Source organism: Diachasma alloeum, unplaced genomic scaffold, assembly GCF_001412515.2.
Source record: "Diachasma alloeum isolate Michigan unplaced genomic scaffold, Dall2.0 Dall_scaffold_78908, whole genome shotgun sequence".
Lineage (NCBI taxonomy): Eukaryota > Metazoa > Arthropoda > Insecta > Hymenoptera > Braconidae > Diachasma > Diachasma alloeum.
Window position 1 is genome coordinate 2227532 of NW_021683643.1, and position 9036 is coordinate 2236567.

Here is a 9036-nt window from a genome sequence, read left to right on the forward strand (position 1 = left end):
TCAATCGCGTTGAGTTCGAAGGGAAGTAGTATCTTTTTTTCCTTCTGTCAAACTATTCGTGTCTTTGAAGGAATATTATCTTATTTTGAAAAAAGACATTATCTTTTCATCTAGTAACTTCCTCCTTAGCCGGAAGGGCACCGATTTCCTGTCTGAAAACTACAATAAATTGATCAAATATGCATGCGATGTTTTTCGCTCAAGAAATGATTTTTGTGATATGTCGATTTTTCTCTTGGTGTAGTGGCCACCACCTCGTTTGTACCTTGCATTTGGAACCTAGCAAAAATTTGACAGTCTCCGCCTGCCGCAGGTTAAATTTAATTGACACATAAAACTGTTAATAATCTATAAATGCAATAATTTCCATAAAAAAAGGAATATATTTTGAAAACCTGATTTGAGCCGATATTAGTGAAGTGCTGCACAATCCGGTGACAATGTTTTCAAGCGTCTCCGTTCCAGTACACGGAGAGAAATATTCACGAAAAATTACGGAACATTTCACGTAATCCGCAAGCGAGAATCGTTTTCAGTGAATTTCTATAGGAATATAAGAGAATAAATCTGAAACGTTCAGTAAATTTTCGGGTCTGTCACCGAAAAAATACGAAAAAGTCACGTAATTTTTCTGGAAGTTGTAAAATCTAACAGAAACTTCAAGTCTTATTATGCCTCAGAACATGAAAATTCTTAGATGTTTAAGAATTTTTACGAAAAGTTCCGGAAAAATTACGGAACGTGTTGTTAAAATGGGAGCCTCACGGTCACTCATGGCTAGCCGTGAGGCGTCGGACGGATGAGTAATTTTTACGGAACAGATCGTAGAATTTACGTGACGATTGACACTTTTTATTGAATTTTCCTTCCCTCCCAGATTACGTTTCGAAACGTAATTTTTACGTCTTTTTTCTGGTAATTTTTATGGAATATTTCTCTCCGTGTATGCTGCAGCTCGTTCTTGAAAACTTGACTCAATGTTGCAACTCGCAAAGGAATACTACAGCAACCTGACTGCAAGTTTAAATTTCTGGAAGAATATCCTTATAAATAAATCCGAGGAATTGTTTAGACTTCCGGATACATCAATTTTCCTCGTGCAATCGATTACCGGAAATGTTCTCAATATAAATGACTCAGTAGAGAATTTGAAAGAAACGATTGAAACGATGAAACTCTTCTCGATAATAATATTCAGATTCGGCTGAAGGCCCTCAGGCGATGGACTACTGTAAGAAAATTATTTTTTATGTATTTTTCTTGCAATAAATTTCGTTGAACATTAAAAAAAAATTAATGTTGAGACTATTCCATAAATTGTTGCAGCCTCTCTAATGCCAGTGATTTTACTCTCCACAGCCTTTCGTTTTATTCAAATCGAGACCTCAGTTTTCACTAGAGGTCACAGTGGGCGTGAGCATGCGATACCCGTTTCATTAATAATAATCCTTAAACGTTACCCAGAAGCATTTTCACAAATGGACTCAGCACTGTTCTATCAATCTTAGTCGTACCATCCACCCAAAACCCTTCCCATAAGCGAATGCGTCCCAAAGCGTCACTTCTTAATCATCGCTCCTCATCATAACTCGAAGATAGGAGGACTCAATTCATCAATCAAGATCCCAACAGCTCAACTGAGCAGAAAGACAATTTTTTTTCTTCTCCCTCTTTTCCCCAATTTATCAGCAGTTTGAGATCAGTTGTGACTGTGATCCCCTACGATATTTATTCATCTTTGACATTTCACTTTTCCCCCGCGGAACTATCGCGATGACTTTGCTAAGGAGAAAGTAAGAAGAGGACAACAAGAGGATCTTAGCTTGCTTATCTGATCCTCGGGGGTGCACCCGTAGTAAGGACACGACCAGGGAAGAGGGTCCCCACACCGACTTTTCTCCTCGGTTCTCTTCACCCGGACAGACACCATTCATCCACAATGAATCTTTTTTCAACGACTAGACGAAAAAAGATCGTAAAATATAACAGCGAATTTAACGACAGTGAAATATGCCCACATGGGACCACCAGTGCGTAATAGGCCGTTGCACGTGTCAGCTAGACCCTTTAGCAAAACCAAAAGACTACCATTAAGCTCCCTCAGGCTTGAAAAATAAGATGAAACTACAGGACACACTGTTAGAAATTTTTTTCGAAATTTCATGGAAAATATGATAGTAATTATCATGTGAGTGACATTGAATCGGATTTAGGGGGAAAATGTTTATGAAATTTCACGTTTTAGATAGAATTCAAAAAAATTCATGTTTTCAGTGGGAGTGAGATGGAAATTTCACAACTCCATTGATTTTTCAATGAAACATGAATATTCCGAAACAGAATTATATGAATTTTCAATTTTTCGCTGATTTTTTTAAATTTTCATAGAATAATTTAACTGAAAAATCGAGTATTTTATTGATTTTTAAATCATTTGAACCGAAAATTAATGGAATATTTGATTTTTCAATGTCAATATTTTCTGAAATTTCAGTGGAAATTAAACACGATAAAAGTTTCTAGGATTGGGCACGGAAATTTTATTCATAGCGTGACCTGAAATCTCAATGTTGTGAGTTTGAATTTGATTTGAAATGAAAATGTTCATAAAATTTCTCATTTATCTTGAAAATTCCAGAAAATTGAGTTTTTCATGTTCAGCGATCATTGATATTTCAATGAAAGCTTGAATTTTCGAAATCATTGTGAAGATTGAACATCAAATGCAATTGAATTTTTAATAGATTGAGAATTCAAAAGTTTTTGCCCGAATTTTCCTCATTTCCAACATTTTTCAGTGCCGCATGGATCTGGCAATCGAGAATTACTTGAATATTCAAGAAATTAACTGATTCATCAGTGAAGAAATATTCAGAAATTTAATGTAACTTCGCGGTTGTTAAAAATTTCAAGCTTTTTCATTTGAAATTTGAAATTTTACGCGATTTTTTGGGATAATATTTTTCATGACCACTGGTCAAGTTAGTCCCAAAGATGAGGATAATTTATTTATGGCAAGAAAGTGCTCTCACAAATTAGTTCCATTTAAATCAATATGAAATTCAAATGGGAAGAGAGATTGAAAATTCAATTTTACTTCATTTTCAGTGAAACCTGAAATTTCATGATTTCTTTTTCCCTAAATCGCATTCAATGTCACTGTCCTGAAAATTATTATTCGTATGAAATTTCATTTTTTTCTAACAGTGTATAATGGACAGACACAAATTTTCTAATTCCAGTCCTAGAATTTTTCTTGTGCTTTATTTCGAAAATTGACAAACTCCTACTAAAAATTTCCATGCGGATCTAAAATTTAAGTAAAAAAAAAAAATAAAGATTAAAAAAAATGAAAAAATAAAAATAAAATGATATTTTCGCAACTGTTGATGAACATTTGGGCCATTAATATGGAGCATCTCAACGATGTTTCAAAACAATAAAATTCAAAATGTTCATTAAAAATTGAGGAGAAGAAACGCTTGAAGTTGTTGTTTCCTAATATTCTTCACTTTTTCTATTGATAGAGATTATGCAGGACGAAACTGGGATGACCGGGTCCACTTTTACGTGGAAAGTACTCGAGGTAAGATTTGGGCTGACACCTGGGATGCCGTACGCAGGTGTCGGGGCAGCAGCCAAAGCCGATGGGATAACCTCGGAGGACACGAGAGACGAAGACTTCAAGGCTTTAACAAAGGGACTCTGGTGGCGAGGAGTGTGGCAAGGTAACCGGTTGATTTCACGCACATTACCTAAAGCTGATCTTTCGGTTTTCCACCTAAATTCTCGTTATGGGGGTTTAATGAGGTACTTTGGCTCGCTCTGGTTCGAAAATAACCCTTCCAGTGTGAAAACGAAAACAAATTGCCAGTTTTTTCTCAATCTGAGACCGTTTTTTTCGCTAGATGACTTGAAAAGAAGCTGTAAGTGTTCAATTTCTCTTGGCAAGATATTGATTTTTGGTAAAATTCTCAGTTTAGAAAAGCTTGTTATGATTTTGAGAAAAAATGATTTCTGTGTAAAAAATTAAGCGTTTATAATCAATTACTTCCTTCAAATTTTGAAAATATTTCCAAACGGTTCAAAATGAAACAATTTAATTACAAATAAGAAAGTAAAATATGAAAAAGTTTAAAAACGGCATTCTTCATTGAATTTTTTCTCCTCCACAGTGGTTTTCCAATTAATAACAATTTTTTTCAATTTCCCTGTTGCTAATCACATCTCCCTAAATGGATTTTAAATGCACCCCTCCAAACGGAAATGGGAGGTTGATAAACCGGATTAATTCTCGGTGTTAGAAAAATCCCGGGAGCTAATTTGACATTTTATCAATCACAAGTTGCTCTAACTAGCCGCAGGGCACGTTCCCCATGAGTATAACCAACGCATGATGGATGAACCCGTGGCATACGTAACACGACACGCGACTTTAGCTAAAAAAAGAGCGAGGGTGTCCCTAGTTCCAGTTCATTGTTTATCACATTTTTATGGAGATTGAACGACGCAAAAGTGTTTTCCCGCGTAATAAACCACCTCGCTACTCGATACTTGTCAATTAATTTTCTCGTTTCTTTCGTCATTTTTTCATCCAATATTTCTTATTTTCGGGCTACTGGAACACGAGTTTTCCCACAATAAAAGGGCCACGTGGTGTCCATGACGAGGTACATGCCTCTAACATTTTTTTTCTCCACTTTTTTTATGACTCCATCCCTCCACTCGGCCCGTCGGATCGTTTCTCGTCAAAGCCTGTGCGTAGGTATCACTTTACACGCTGGATTGAGCTGTCAAAGAATGAACATATCGCATCGACTCATCGGGAGTGTCGATGTTGTTATGTTAACTCCAACCGTTCTGATAGGTTCTATCAAATTGAATGAAAAAAATGATCTTGAGAACAGTGGACTGAAAAGGCCATGACAAATCAGCGATGGAATATTATAAATCGCGGAATTTTAGCTGAAATGAAGAAGTTATGGATGAAATTCTGAAAATATCCAGATTTCATAGACAATATGTGTCCTACACATAACTTGTGGGCATCAACAAATAGTCTACATTTTTCCTGGTTTTGAGACTCTCGCGGCCATGATTACGGATATCTAGTATTGAAATCAGGAACCCTGCACTGTTCATGCTGCAATATTCATGCAAAAATGTAGCAAATACCAATTCTACTACCGAATTTGTAATTTTACTACACACTGATGTAGCAAAAGTGTAGTAATTTTACAAAGTTTGTTAACAATGTGTGGTTTTTAAAATGAAATCCTCGAGTTACTTAAATTTACACACGCAAAAAAAACTTGAATCGAGTATATTTTATAGCAGAATTGAGTATATGCATAAACCTGATTTAAGAATAAAATATCCTGGATTCGGGTATATTGTTCTTCATTCAAGTATAAAATATACTTGATTCAAGTATAGGGGAGACTGGGGTAAAATGGACACTTTAGACTTTTGTTTTAATTACTCATAACTCAGAAACAAATTTATCAATTCAGCTCAGTTTAGGCTCATCACAAAGGGAAAGAATTGCTCTTTGCAGTGGATAAAAAATTATTAAATTTCATCAAAATTTCAGCCCGTCATTAGCATTTAAAAAAAAGTAAAAAGTGTCCATTTTACCCCAACCTCCCCTATTTTCTACTAGAATAGGGGATACTTATACTTGAATAGGGGTTTCAATTCGAGGATGATTATTTCGTATCAGCCCGGGTTGAACCAAGCACTCTCAAGTCTAATATAAGAGTCAAACAGAAGTGTGAGAATATAAGGGTCAAAAACGTGGAAGTTAAAAAATGAGGGTCGAAATATTAGAGTTAAAAACTGAAGGCCTGAATGTGAATGTGACGGAATGAGAGTCAGAATGTTAATGGTAAAAACATAGGGTCAGAATATCAGGATCAAAAAATTAGGGTTAGAATATAAAAATTAAAAAAGTGGGTGTCAGGCAATGAGGGTCATATAAGGGCTAAAAACGGTGATAAAGCGTAATATGACTTATATTTAGACTCTCATTGCATGACACCCACTTTTTTTACTTTTATATTCTGACCCTAATGTTTTGACCCTACTATTCTGACCCACATTTTTTAACCTCCACTTTTTGACCCTTATATTTTGACACTTAGTGCCTGACCCTTATATTCCACTTAAGAGGGTTTGCTACAACCCGACCTGATACAAAAGAATCATATTCGAATCGAAATACCCATCCCCCAATTGAGTATGAAATATAAAATATACTTGAAACATAAATATACAATATACGTGAATCAAGTATTCTTTATACTCGAATCAAGAATAATATACTTGATTCAAGTATATGTTGTACTCAATTTCAGGGATATGTTATTTTCCGTGCATCCTTGTTTCCTCAATTCATCTTCATTAATTGTGGTGTATGCCGCACCAGAACTTGGGCAATTCCCTCCGTGCTCCGTCACGAATCATCACAAATGTCACAACCTCCTCTTCTCTTGAATTGCGTGGCGCTACTATTGAATGCCCCCGACGGTTCTTATTTTAGGAACCCAGGATTCTTGATTCCACGACGAAGGTACTGAAATCCCGAACCGTGATGCTGTAAACCAATAACATTTTTCTCAGTGCAATAGTGAAATTTCATCGGATTCGCACAACTTTTCGCCCAAATATCTCTCCCCGCAATTTCCTCCCTAGCGTGCCCTCACCAAAAATCCCCCTAATTAATAGGTGGATAGGTCCTGAAGTTCTCAAATTGCTCTGATTCCTCATGAAAGGGAAAAAAGGAGAGGAGAGGTGAGCACCCATGGACGAAACGTACTGGCACGTGGCCCGCACGTGTCTGTAAGAGGATATCCGTCCGTCGCTCCAAAGTCGCTTGGGGCTGCGCCAACCACTTCGATAGGACTCAGGTGCCCCGGCATCTTTCCTCTCCCTCATTCCAATTTTTTTTCCTTTCATCCTGTCCTCTTTCCTCTCCATCCTCCAACAGCTCCGCGTAATCCTCAATGGCTGAGAATTAAATGAGGGTGTGCATCGGCTCTCTAATCGTCATCACGTCCTTTAATCCGCGCCTTTCTCCCCCCCCCTCCCCCTCGACGTTTTGTCATTCCAAATGACACTTTATGTACAGCCATTAGAGGTCATTGTGATTTTTGTTGTTTCAGGGGGGAAGGGGGCGATAATTCGTGTAATTATTACCGGAAAAATACGACTATTCCACACTTTATTCGTAATTAAAAATAGTAAAACGTATTTTTATCACCGGAGTGATCAAGATCCTGAGCCATTAGCAACTTCTCCTGTTTGAACATTCCAGTCCTCACGTTTTCTCCTCTGTTCTGGACAAGCTCTTTTATACGACTGCATACAAATAGCCCTGGGATTAAATACGACTCAATAGCTTCCTGGGCAATTTCCACGATATTCAATAATAATCGCCAGATACATAAATACAGGGAAAATAAAAACGTGACGAGGAATTGATCTTGAGTATCATTGGCATCTGGACCGTAAACGAGAGAATCAGGGACGATAAAGATGAGGTGAAGAGCCACGCGGGAACTAAACAGCTTTTGAGTTCAAATTATTCATCCATAAACCCTAAGAGGGGGAGATCTAGTTGTGTACTTGAGGATGAAAACTAGAATTTTTAGGAATTTTGTGCTTGCACAAACTGCAGTTATAATTTTTTTATAATTGCCGAACTTTTTGGAGTTTGTAAATTTCAAGGAATTTTGTTAATGAAAATTTACAATTCGATGGGAGAATCAAACTGAAAACTGGGAATTTCATTTAGTTCTATACAGAACGCGATGCGCCATAGGAAACTCCAAAAAATCCCAGAGAATTCACAGATGTTCTGGAAAAATTGGGGAATACATCAGATTATTTGAAATTATTTTTTTTAATACTCAAGTTTTCTAGCAATTTCAGAAAAATCCCAGCTTTTTTTCAATTTCTATACTTTTCCAGAAAATTTTTTTTTCTATCCGAAAGAACTTTTTAAAACCTAAAGAATTATTTAATGAAACGAATATCGCGGGAAATGCCAGGGGAAATACCAAGTAATAAAATAGTGGGTAAAGGTTTAATGGTTTCGAAAATTCATCTAATATTCAACTGCTGTCTCTAGATATTAGTCCATTCGATTCATAAAATCTCTAAGAATGCAAGTTCTCAACCCTAACAGTACTGTTAAAAATTTTTATCTAAAATTTCCGCTACACTTTTTGGAAATTTTTATCGAAGTTGATTACCACTGAAATTTCAAGGAATTTCGTCATTGAAAATTCAGAATTTCGTGGAAAAATCAAAGAGAACTGTAAATTTCAGTTCCATTTTCCGCTGGAAATGAATAGAAAACCAGAAAATTCCGGAAAATATATTCTTGAATTTTCAGGACAGTGACACTGAATGCGATTTAGGGGGAAAAAATTATGAAATTTCGAATTTCACTAAAAATTCAATATAATTTGGCACTGAATATTCATATTAGATTGGAAATTCAAATAAATTAAGGAATTCTCGTCTTTATGCTGCTTAAAATTCTGGAATATTACTGAATTTTCAATGAAACCTGAAATTTTCTCATTTGTTACCCCTAAATCGCATTCAGTATCACTGTCCTGAGAATTAGTAATCAACTGTCCATGGAATTTCACTTTTTTTCTAACAGTGTAAATTCCATCGCGTAAATGACAATCCCCTCTTGCATGTCCCCAAATTCCCTCAAAACCCTAACATGTCCAGTTCCATTTATTCCTCGCAAAATACAACTAGCTGACCATCACCCCACCGATGTTCAACTACTCCCTTTTCCAAAACACAATGGACCCCAAGACCCAGAAACACATTTTTGTGGACCCCAGTTTTGAGACTGAAAACGTTGGCGACAGCCCCATACGACAATTGTAACACAGTTGTTAGGCGCGTGTAACCGGTACGCCTTTTTTGTATTGTAACATTTTTTCCTTCAATGAAGACATGAAAAAAAGAAGAAGTGTCCAGTGGAGTTTCTCAATGGGGGGGGGGGGGGGG

At 36.5% G+C, this 9036-nt stretch overlaps 1 protein-coding gene across 1 annotated transcript in view; it reads left to right on the forward strand.

The window, feature by feature from the left end:
• The first annotated feature begins 3678 nt into the window (after nucleotides 1-3678).
• The window catches only part of LOC107047820 (protein apterous), a 55944-nt gene continuing 50586 nt past the window's right edge, over nucleotides 3679-9036 (forward strand). Inside the window, exon 1 of the mRNA XM_015270664.2 lies at nucleotides 3679-3728. The gene's annotated coding sequence lies outside the window, so the exon portion shown is untranslated. The remainder of the gene's footprint in view (nucleotides 3729-9036) is intronic.